This window comes from Antrostomus carolinensis, unplaced genomic scaffold, assembly GCF_000700745.2.
Source record: "Antrostomus carolinensis isolate BGI_N321 unplaced genomic scaffold, ASM70074v2 scaffold15409, whole genome shotgun sequence".
Lineage (NCBI taxonomy): Eukaryota > Metazoa > Chordata > Aves > Caprimulgiformes > Caprimulgidae > Antrostomus > Antrostomus carolinensis.
This window is the reverse complement of record NW_010337985.1, coordinates 2,683-15,590: the sequence shown is the minus strand read 5'-3', so window position 1 is coordinate 15,590 and position 12,908 is coordinate 2,683.

Here is a 12,908-nt window from a genome sequence, read left to right as displayed (position 1 = left end):
TAGAACATTAGAAAAGCTTAAACACACTTGAGAGCTGTATAAACATTTAAAAGAGGAAAGAATCAAATGAGTGAACTTTTCCCCTATGTTCTTTAAGAGTGATCATAAATACCATGTAATGTGATAAGACCATTCTTATTTACACATGTGAGCTTGATCTAGGATTTGTCTACAAGAGAAATTGAATTAAGGTCAGATAAGAAACTGAAATTCGCTATCTGTCCTTGAATAGCTCCATCTTTGAATACTTCAAGATGAGTAGAATTAAATAGAAACAAGTCCCTAGAGCTCACCAGAAAGAATATTTACAAAAAAAAAGTTATTGAACAATATCAGGTTAAACCCATTATCTAGCATATAGTATATAATGGCTATATGCATATTGGTTTTAGTTCTGGAAACAGTTGTGACAGAAATTGTAGCAAATCAAAGAAAAAATCATTTGTAATCAATGGTATATAGCTGCCACTTTCTTCAGCCTGCAAAGTGCCTGGCACCTCAATATAAAGGGCTCAGGTTTTGTAGGTCTGGGAAGGTAAACTGGATTAGAGGCCATTCCTTAGTTGCTGGTGTTTCCTTTGCCTTAATTCACGCTACCCATAAGAATTTCCTCTATTCCTTCCACATTTAATAAAAACAGACTAATAGACTGTTAAGCAGTCTATTAGAGTTATGCAGAGAGTAGCAAACTGCAGCCTTGCCGTAATCTAGAGGACACCATGATAGGACAGGCTACTGTCCTTACCACAGAAATGCCTAGGTTTTTCTCTACTGCACTCAGGACGTTGATGAGTCTGGGTCTTTGTTCTTACACATCCCACAAAGTGCTGTAACTCATCTGTCCTGATAAGACATACTAACTCCAACTGCTGTTCATATTGTCTTGTCTGATTTGAAAACATGCTATTAAACCAATCTGATTATCAGCCTATTCACTAAAAAGTGACAATATTTTCATAGCTTAGAAGTTCTTCATGATCCAGGTCTGAAGTCAAGCATTCCTCAGAAGGTGTAGTCCAGAATCTATGACCAAAAGGGATACTTTTGTCTCGTTTTGTTTAAACTCAGAAAACACTACTGTATTTCACTGCCAAGTTATTTTTTTAATCTTTTGTTGCTCATCACATATGTAGCTGACTGTAATTTGCCTGTTTCTATACACTTTACACATATTATAAGCAAACTAGATTGAAAATTTGGAACCTATTGCTCAAACTGATCATGACAATATTCAGAGAATATTCTTGATCAAAATAACATGGAAATTACATTCATTCATCAAAAAATTTGCAGCAGACATTTTACTTAACAGCTCTGTATCTCCAGATGAAAGAAAACATAGCACTAAAGATATCAGCCTAAATGGATTACAACAGAATTTTTCAGAATTTGTCATGTTTCCTACAGGAGAGATGCATTTGCTTCTTTATTTTATTTTAGAAAGAATGTTCTTTAATTAATTATCACTCAATTCTAAGAAGCTACACCATTATCAATTGGCCCTGCTAACTAGAGCAACAGATCCAGCATCCTTTCCTAAAGCAAAGTACATGGACTATGCCATGTACAAGCACCTCTTGTGCTCTTATGGCAAAAAAACCCACTAAAAATTCTCAGGTTTTCTGTCCAACACAATGACCATCTTTCTTAGTTGTTACTTTCTAAAAAGAGTCCTACACTAACTTCAAAATGAACCACAAAACTAAATTAATCCAGCTATATCTAATTACTTGTGAAATTGCTTAGAAATGTTCTGCTTGTTATCTACACAAATACTATACCAGAAAGAGCTTTCAGCTGGAAAATTACTGGGCCTCTAGGCAAGCAGCAGTTTATGAGAAAATTTCAAACCCAGCTTTTAATAACATAAAATTCTGTTCTTAATGTCTGTGTCTTTCTAGGATTCAGAAGTTAAAATCTGAACTCTTCAAGGTGATGACAGTACAACATCGCTAAATGTACTCCTCTAGGGACATGAAATCTAACCTGAAAAGTTCAGCTCTCTTATGGTCATGACTAATATAATTGTTAAATTGTGCTTCATTTTTCATAGCTCTACTGAATGAATCATTATTCTTCAGTCTCCCTGCAAAGCTTTTCAAGTAAGAACCTGGCTACATTTTAATTTCAAAATAGAAAACTAGTAAAGTTCTTGATTCAACGTTATAAGACAAAATTAATGCAAATGAGGAAGTGCCTTGTTCAGTACTCTCCTACCAATATATTGCTTTCACCTGCAGATATCTACATAATGTCTTGAGTATGCAATGCAGGACCTTCTTGAACAGATAATGGTGAAAGGAAAACTAAGTGCAATGCTAATTAACAGTTCGGTTCTGGTGAATGTGGTTTTGCATGTGTGCCATGATCAAGCAAAAGAGCTCAGGGTTAATGAGAGTGTTTACAGCCCATTTGATTGTGATAATTGGGATGAAAAGCCTCTAAGATTTTATTGCCGTTACATATTGAGAATAGTCACGTTAGAGTGCAATTTTTACCCTGGAAAGATAATGCCAAAATTACAGCGAATCAGTTGGATATCAGGTTTTTGGGTGGACACCACCCTTTCCTAGGTCAGTAAATTACAGTAACTGCTAAAGACTGTCTGTGTGCTTACATGGCTTGAACACCAGGGTCAGGACCTTGTTTGGCTATCTGCTATGTAATGTTCAAGAACACTATATTTGACCATACTAGGAAGTGAGTTGTCTAGGCCATTTTATTTCAGCTCATTATTTCTGAGGGTTTCGGGGTTTTCTTAATGCCATATTTTATTATTATTGATGCCTAGAAACTGAATTGTAAGGAACATTAAAGGAACTTGTGGACTCTAAGCGATTTTTAAATTAATTCAAGAATTCAAGTATGTAATTCTGAAAGATGTGTGAAAGACTTCAGTGTTAACATTGGCCAGAGATTTCCATTTCATGCAGTGATATACACACAAGGAAAGAGAGAGAAAAAATCAACCACATTTCCTACCATAGTGAGGATACACCGCAAAAAAAAAAAACAAACATTGGGAAAGGAAAAACATTGCAAAATACTCAACTGGAAGGTAAATACACAGCTGGAAACTGCTCCCACTTATTAAAAACTTTGTAGTGCCCAAGTTGTTAGAGGTATTCCCACATATATATAAATTAAATACACATTGAAATAGAAAAGGTGCACTCACCACTAGGCTTGGGGATCAGAACAAGCAATGAAGAGATCTAAATCTAGCTTTTTAACATTTAAGGCAAATGCAACAGTTGTTAAAAGATGGATTTGCTTCCTTTTTAGGAAACCTGTGTTGAAACACCTGATTGATTAACTGAGAGTATGCAAGTAAGTCATGTTAAAGCCCTCCTCTAATATAGTCAGCCAAGGAATATGAATGAAATGTGAACAAACCAGAGTAGAGACAATGACATTTAATACAGTAACTAAACTAGCAAAAATGTTTACGTATTTTTATGAAAAAACATGCTCAAGGCTCAATAATGTGAAATTAAAGTGAGATATGTGTGAACAGGTAACAGTTATGAAAAAGCACCCAAATATACATATGTGCAGCCAAAATAGAAAGATATGATCCATGGGATAATTTTTTGGAGAATAAATGACTGAAAGTATTTTGTACCATTTTTCTATTAATCTTCATTGTTTATTATCTTTAAAATTTGCTGTCTGACAAATGTGATTCTAACTTTGCATAGATCAGCATGTATCTTAAAATACTGCTAATATTCTCCTGTTTGATACATTTTAATGTGGTTTACATGAAGAAGAAATGTAAGTAAAATCAATGTAATAATTTTGCTCCTGTAGATCCTAGATCGGGTATTAAACAAAGGCATTTGTATTACGATGAATCGGATTTAACGTGAAGCTAATCCAAGGAGTAATTTAAAGTATGCTTTGCCATAAAATAACAGTTTTCTACTCTTGTTTTCAAAATGTACTAGTACATAAATGCTTGTTTAAGCTTTTCATTCACTATGATTATTATTCTGAGGTCATACCAGCTGCATTTAGTCTAAATTTTAATCCAGAATAGTTAATCTCAGAATCTTTTCTGGAATACTCTTACTAAAGTTCAAACGGGAGAACCATTAAATGAACAAACACAAAACAGCAGGGTAAGATATTCTTACAGTACAAAGAAATAAACCTTTTAAAAATTGATCTCATGAAATTACAACAATAACTCTCAAAGACGATTAATTGAAAGAAGATCTAATTATTTTGTGCTAATAGAGTTGGAGGCACTTACTCAACCACAGCTATTCTGCTAGATTCTGATATATTGAAAAAAGAGATCTTGGCACGTCAACCACAAACATGATTACAGAAATGACATAAAAATTTACTAAACTTTCACGACCTCATTTATACTATCTAGCTGTCTGACATGGATTTCAATTATTTTTGCAGTAGGAGGAATTAATTAATTCCACTCAGAGGCAGAATAGCTTGACTTGCAGATACGTATCTGATCATAGATTGACGTGAGCCCCCAAATCTGACAACATATAATTTAATTATGGGAATAATTCCTTTCTGAGGCAGACTTCTGGGGTTTATGCCCATGGCTTCTCATCTCTGGTTACAACCAGATTATCCTAACATTTTAAGGCTGAAAATCCAGGCTTCAGTTCTTTTGCATTGATTACATTAACCTCACAAGTCTAACTGCATTGTGCACCTACAGACCCCTATCTTTCAGAAGCCTATGAAAGCTGTTGCATAGAGCGATTCAGATTTTTTTTTTTAAACACCAGTACTCATTGTTCAGTTTAGCCCAAAGATACATAAATACAAGTACAAAGATTACAGTAATAAAACCTGTATCTTTTCCTCTGCTTTGCTGTTCATCTTTCCATTCATTCCAGGTTTCCTCCACCTCTGACTGAACACAGGCACTTCCCTGCTCTCTCCCCGTATTCCTGCCAGGGCTTCAGCATGCCTGCCATCTACTTTCATGTTCTAGTCATGATCCTTAAGCTATTTAGCATTCTCTCTAATCTTGGGGCCAGGCATGTGAAAGACAAACTTCGCCCCTATAGGCCTTCCTTCACTTAGGTCCCTCAACACTTCTGCTCTAAACTGAGTGTGGTCCTTTCCAGTTATGTTTCTTGTTTTTTGGTGTTTTATTCCTGCCATTCAACTCCTCACACTCAAGCAGGTAATGCCAAAGAGCTGAACTGAGGAGTACCGGCATTGAGAGGGCTTTTTCCCTCACCTTATCTTTCATCTACTTTCATCTAAAAGTTTATACTATACATAACTGTATAGCTCACATAGTGAGGAACTTTACTAATACACAGCTACAGTTTAAGTTTAGGTGTTTCATTTGATTTTTATTTTTTTTCAAATGTTTAGCTACAGTGATATGAAAGTAACACACTTGCAAGCATGTAATAGTCGAGTCACCAGGCAAGGCAGCTTCCTATAGATCATTCTTGAGTCCTGTTCTAATGACAATACAGGTATTTCTTTTCAATATTTAATTGATGCAAAGCAAGTAAATATGAAACATCATATGTTCTCTGAGACTGAAGGCAACTGTTTCCTAGATCTTCACCACGCCACAATATAATACTAATGTCAGTAATAATGTTAGTCATCACAGGTCAGAATTTTAGTTGGCATGAATCTCACAGAACACAGTGGAGTTGTATCAGCTTACATGAGCAGACATGTTTTCTGATGCATCTTGGCATGATGGAATGAAGAAACAAGATCAGTCCTTTCTAGGTGAAGACTATGTGCAGTGAAGTTTTTTTAGTTCAGCATATATTCAAAGTTTCATTACAAAGCCATTGAACAGCTTCAATTAGGAAGACAGATGAGAAGAGTGGTTTAGAAATACATTAATACCTCATGCATATAATAAAGATATATGGATTAAGAGTTCATGCAAGATATTTTAATGCTGTCACCAATGAAGCACAATTTATGCTTTAAATGCATTTAATTCATTTGCAATGCTCTCCAGCAACGTTTCAATCCTGAAAATACAAAAAAAACGTAAATTATATGTTTGACATAGTAAATCCTGTAGTATATTTTGCTTTCACTACAGGCCTAACTAACAAAGAGTTCAAGATGGACTCCTCTGAAAATCCCCAGCACAAGCAGAGCTACGCGGCTGTCCCACAGAGCTAAAGGAGCAGGCAGCTGAGGTGGGACTCAGGGACTCGCGAGACAGAACAGTTCTCCCACGCACAGAAGAAGGATTCATTATACAAGTATTTCTCAAACAACACAAGCACCAAGCTGTCTCTTACTGTATCCACATCTACTTATCCAAATTATTGGAACTTGTGAATTAGCACTAAACTTCACTGAAAACAACCTTTCTTTTCCTCACCATTACCCTTGTTACATACCAAGAATCAACTTGATCAGGATAGCTGGTTTCTGTTGCAATGCTGGGGTTATTTTTTTAGTAATGTCATCTCTTCCAAGCTCCAAATTACAAATTGGGTACATGGCAGAATGATTTTGAAATGTCATGAAATATTCTAAGAGGAAAACACATAATCTTTAACAAAATAATTATTTGATTTTGTAATCCTTTTATGCATAATCCATTTAACTGCACCAGATTTTGACTAGCAGAAGTCTTAAAAATTATCTCTTAAACTACCAATACTAGATTTTCCTTTCTTTGATGGTGATGGAATAAATGCTATCTTAAGCATCACTGTGTTTTTCAGTAGCATCCCTTGTAACACTGTAAATTTAATACATATAAGACCTAAACCTGCTTTGGATATGATAATTACTTTTCAGATTTGCTCCAGTGTTTTCTTGTGATGAATAAGGCAGTTTCTGAGTTGTCTTTCTGAATCTTGTCAGCATTTCCCAATCCCACATTTGTAAAACTGTGGCACTTTTCCAAAACATAAGTCTCATAAATCTCATTTAAACATAAAAATCTTTAAACAGTATTCTGCAGACCTACACCAGTGAATGAACATGGAAACTTTTCTTTTATAAATAGGATTATAGGAACACCATAAAAGTCAGTTAAGGGGTTTTTCAGACCTTTTAGAGATTCTGAGTTTTAAAAAGAAACTAAGATGAATATATAACAATAATCCTATTCACAATGCCTATAGAATCTCTATTTATTAGACTTGTCTTTGCCTTTAACTAGCTGCTTGTAATTATTTAAAAGATAAACACTGTTGTAAGATGGATTCATGGTAGTGCATTCTCTATATTAATAAAAAAAAAAAATATCCCTGCAGTTCCTCTACTGTTGAACTAGACAGTATAATTATGTGATCTGCCAGATTATTTACCAGCATCCTCCTATAGAACTGGACCATTTTCATTATAAAAATAAATAAATAAAAATTTAAAATTAGAATGTCCAGTTTTGTAGTAATCACAGTAAACCAACACGTTACAGTGGTTCTCCTAAAGTCACATGTTCTATTCCACATTCACAGTTGACATAATCTCAATATTTGACATTTTTGTTTACATTTAGTGCATTCATATTACTTAACACAATAAACAAAAGCACAAGAACTTCCTCAGACCTTTCAATATAACCCAGAAAAGAAACAAAAAAAGCTATTTCTGAATAATGGAGAGTTTATCATGTAGGCTATGAGTATGGATTTTTTTCTCAACCAAAATTTCAATGAAAATTATACAGAATATTTGGTTTGAATAATTAGCATTTTCTTATGAAAAGCAAGCCTGTATTTTCTAAAAAAACTCTTATCACTAGAGCACAGAACAGTGGAAGCATTTTGCTTCTTTATGAAGGTTTGCACTGTACATGACAGAACAGCTTTATGTCTTCGGCAGTTGATTCTCACATGCATCAGCCTCTGGGCCATCTGATAAGGATTGTTCTGCTCCTCTATATCAGTAAGTAACTTAGACCTCTGCTTAGCTGACATAAGTATATATCAGTCAATTCATGTAAGTCTGTTTTATCACAAGAACAGCATCCCAACAACAGTCTGGTCCTAGTTCCTAGCCTCAATGGTTTTATAATCCAGTTCACTCATGGCCATTCAGACTAGGACATCAAGACAGAATAAGAACCAGGATGTCCAGCTATGAAAATAAGCATATGAATTCACTATTCCATAGTTTCTTTGTGCCCGTACTTAAGGCAATTGGCTTATCTTCTCAGAGGGGAGAAGGTAGTAAAGTATCAGCAGAGAAGAAATAAAAAACATAGATGTAAAAATTCATAAGGAAAACAAATGAACCTATTCATTTCCTACTCATGTTCATCTCAATAAAATTAAATTTTCTCTTATAGCTAATCAATAAATTATTATAAATTTTTTAAACCACTGTGGATATGTTTGCACAAATTCTATATTTTAAGCTCAGACCACTTAGTAAGAGCTATTTGCACATAAATATACATATTGTAATACCTAAACTAGTTCCACTTCCAACAGAACAGGAATAATTATCCACTTATATCAATAGATTCAAAATTTAATCTAGTGATCCAATTGACTCTATGGACCCAGCTAGAGTGGACACATAATTTTAATCTCTCTAGAACAGGAGAGATGTCTTGTGCAGGAGACATTTGTTGTGTGCAAATGTACCTGATCTAAAGATCTGCTCACCCAAACAGACTTGGATTTCGGCATTCTATGTCTCTTGCCAGGAACTGCAATAAATATTAATTACAATATTCAGCAAGTTTTGATCCCGTACTACCAATGTATGTTTATAAGACAAATTTTCTAGACTGATTATTGGATGGATTAAAAAAAAGATAAAAGTTTTGGAGAACTGAAACATATTGTACCTACTACACAGAAATTTCAAAAGTTCCTGAAAGTAGAATGTAGATTTCTGTTCCTATTTTGTTCAGCCATTTTTGACAGAATGATAGAAAATTTCTGCTTCAGTTCTTTGTGTCTGGAGAGATATTCATCAACTGAAAATTCCTACAAATATTGGAAAGAAACACTGTATGCAATTGCTTGAAGAATCATAACTGGCATAATGCCAAAAGATCTTTTGAACTTTAACCTGCCTATCCTTTTACTTGGACCTGACCAAGGAAAGAAAGAAAGAAAGAAAGAAAGAAAGAAAGAAAGAAAGAAAGAAAGAAAGAAAGAAAGAAAGAAAAAGAAAAACTGCTACCACAGAAAATGAATAATTTTCTTTCCATCTCTTTTCTTTGAGATGTATTTCTATGTATCACTGTTAAGGAAGCACTTCCAAGGAATTGCATATACTTGGTGTACTGGAGGAATTGGCTGCCTCCCATGACCCAACAAACAGTGCCAGAAGTCGCTTTGCTGCCTGCATGCTTTCTCAAGCTAGGTCAAAGGAAAGGCGCAGAGAAACCTACAGAGCAACCCAGTCTGTCTTCAGGTTTGAGGTTTGGTATAAGTTTCAGCTTATTTCATATTAAAATTTCAATTATTAAGAAAACCTTAAATGAGATTTGAAAAAGTATTAACAAAATGGTTAATCAACCTTAGATATGGAAAAGAAAAAAAAAAAAGTAGCTTTCATAATAAAATTATAATATACCACAGCTGCTAACAATACCCATCTCAAGCAAGGAAATGTTTAAGTAATAACAGAAAGGTCCCTCTTATACTGATTTTACACTAAATCCTGAGCATTTAAAGCCATGCAGACAGTTCTGTCTTCATTTTTGTGACTGAAAGGTATCTTGTTGGGAATGCTTTATGCCTGTTTTTCTGTCTTGTTCTGTGAAACCGTAGGAAAGCAATACAGGCATGTAACTATGGAGAGGGTTAAAATCTGATTAAATGTATACAGAATACACCAAAAGAAACAGATTTTCCATTTCCATCAGCCAAAAAAACATATCAACCTCTTTTAAAAGCCAGTGTATATAAATAATGTAGCTGCTTAAGTCATCTGCAAAGCTTTCTATACAGTAAAGAATTGAATTATGGCTTCCTGTTCCGTTATTTGTTGTCTTTGGTCAGTACCCAGGTGCATGGAAAAGTTTTGAAAGTAATATTTATCACTAAAAAAAGAAAATTCTTGAGAGCTACAAACTAACTAGCTTTAGCAGGAAGAAGAGGATTTGCTTAATGTTGTTCTGGCACACAAAACATAAATCTGGCTTCAGAGAGAGATGCTATATAATCTAGTCTTTTGCTTCTTTCACAAATTATACACCGCCAGAAGTGACAGAAGATTTTACAAGCACTAAAGTGCAAAACCTTCTGTGTAAATATACATGTTCATTTTTAGTTATTAGCTCTAAAAGTTATGTGGCTTTGCTCCTTCAATACTGTGAACAAGACAAATTTTGAATGGTCTGTCATTTATCAAAGTTCCCTCCAAGAACAGCTGCTGCATAGCCAGAACTGGAGACTGGGGAGCTCAGTCATGTACATTTTACCCGCAACAGTAGCACTTACATGTATAAGCAGTTCCATTAGCATCAAGAGGGAGATGATGTAATTAGAGATTTGTACAATTTGGCCTCAGAACAAAACAAAAACAAAACCAGGAACTTAATTTCTGATCATTCATCTTATACATTAAATATATATTATGCCCAGAAACAAGAGGCTCAAATCAGTTATCTAATACAGGCATCTTGCACCATTGGTGATGCCCTGAAGTATCTCACCTGGTCCCCAGCTGCTGCTCCAGAAGAGCACAGGTGTCCTGCAGGTCCTGTGTCATATCTGCCAGCCCTGGGTGGATGTCTTGGGCACCCTTAGGTGTCTCAAATGGCACTAGATGCCTGTATTTAGCAACTGTCTCAAGCCTAGGCTGTCATTTCTTTACAGGTTAAGCAGATATTCGCTCCTTCAGATAGAAGACATTCAGTTCAGAAATCACTGAAATCTACTTGAAGATAAATGGGAGAAGGGTTACATTTCTTCAGAGACAGAGTGTGTGTGGGATGGTGCTACTGCTGCAGTATGACATAAAAAGCCTGGTCTCGTACATGTGTTGTGAGGAGAACAGAAAAAAAGAGAAAGCCAGAAAGAGGGAGACAGAGAAAGTGCATATATACTGCAGTCTTTTGGGATGTTGGGAGCACATTATCCCATTTTGTGTGATTTTGCACCTTTTGCAACTGATTATAACCTGTCCTTTGTTTAACAAAGGAGGCCTTGTCATTTACTACTGTGCCCAGGTTTTACCTTGATTCTCAGTCAAGCATGATGCTTGTATAAGATGCATATGAAAGCAACATACATTCTTAACACCAAAATCTTTTTACACCACCAGCATGGTATTAAAGGAGAACAGATTAAATCAGCCTCCACTGCTGGGCAAATAATATACTGGCCATAATGTAAATGGAAACCAAACCCATCAGATAAAATGTATGGTAATTTTTTTGTTGTTTTCTTTTGAGATCAACTGTGCTCTGTAGACCTAGCTTGGACTCTATGCTCCTAATCCAATTTATTAGTTAATAGGTCTGACTATCAGGTTACCCAGGGAGTATGCATGCACCCCAGTGTAAGGATCTACCTTCTTCCCTTCCCTGTCTCCCAGCACTAAATCTTCCTGGTCACACCCCTCGCCCCTCCAAAATGAGGACACACATTGTGGTTCCCTAAGGAGAGACCAGCTGAGATTTTTCCCAGTCAGCTGTGGGAGATGGTACCTGCCCCCAAGGAACAGGACTGACATCGCAGCTCATCACAAATGAAGCTGGCATCCAGTCTCTCATCTGTCCTTCTCATGGCATTTGCTCATTTTACCTTAAAATGCCTCTAAAACATATCCAGATATTGTTATGTGATAACAGGAAAGGAACTAAAGGACAGACTTGTTTAAAAGTGATTGTTATCGACCTTAAATATGATTTTCTGAAATGAGCTAACAAGAGAAGGCTACATGAAAATATAGTATCTTAAAAATACCTTACCACCTTACCCTATTTAAAAAAAAAAACAACAAACAAACAAAAAAAAAACAAACCACACCCCACAATAATTTCAAAATACAGCTTATCATGTTCAATCACACTTTTTAGGCTCTATGATTGTAGGTGAGGTCCAAAACATTTAATTTACAAAACAGGAATATTTTTAGAAAGTTCAAATTGTACAAGTAAGATGGATACTGGACTTTAGAGACATATGTTTTTACGTCAGGTTAACACAGTTGGAGTAGAAGAATCAGTGGCTGACAAGAAACAACTGAATGATCATCTAAATGGATAATTACCAGATTATCCTAGCTGGGTTTAGTGAATCTGCATTTTATGTATTCCTACTATAACTAGTACCATAGGGAGTTCAAAAAGTTTATCTGACAGGAGGTACATGTCAGTTTGCCTTAGCTCCACTGTTTAATTTATAGAAAATTATAGACTATAATTTATGCCCAATACTTTATGCCACAGACCAATAAGAGGAATTTATTAAATCAATCAAAGTAACTTTCCTAGGCAGTTTCTGTATGTAGAATTTACAGCCATTTCAATAGTCTCTGATATTTGCCATGATCATGGTACAAATACCATCCTTAAAGGGATGATAAGTAATACTTATGACCTTTCTATTACATGAGGTTCTGAAAACCACTGGAAATGCATGAATACAATTGTGCAGGTATGAATCGATCAATGGCCACTGTATACAATATTTTTATACATAAACTTTCAGTATCTTTTTCCTTTTTTAAAGAAAACAGTATTTGTTAATGCAATACCATTTTATCTGCTATAAACTACAAAACTAATGAGTCCAGACTGTGGAAAACATCTGTAGTATGTATGCAATTAATTAATTTAGCAGCTTTATATGTTCAAACTGAGAAATTATTCTGGTTTTAAGATTCTCACTGAAGAACACAGCAGTTCTGTTCTTTTATCACTATTCACTCAATATTGTAGAAAGTAAGATACAACCATCTTACTCTGCTCTAGAGAGTTTCCAGCTACTAGATGTTATTTGACTTTG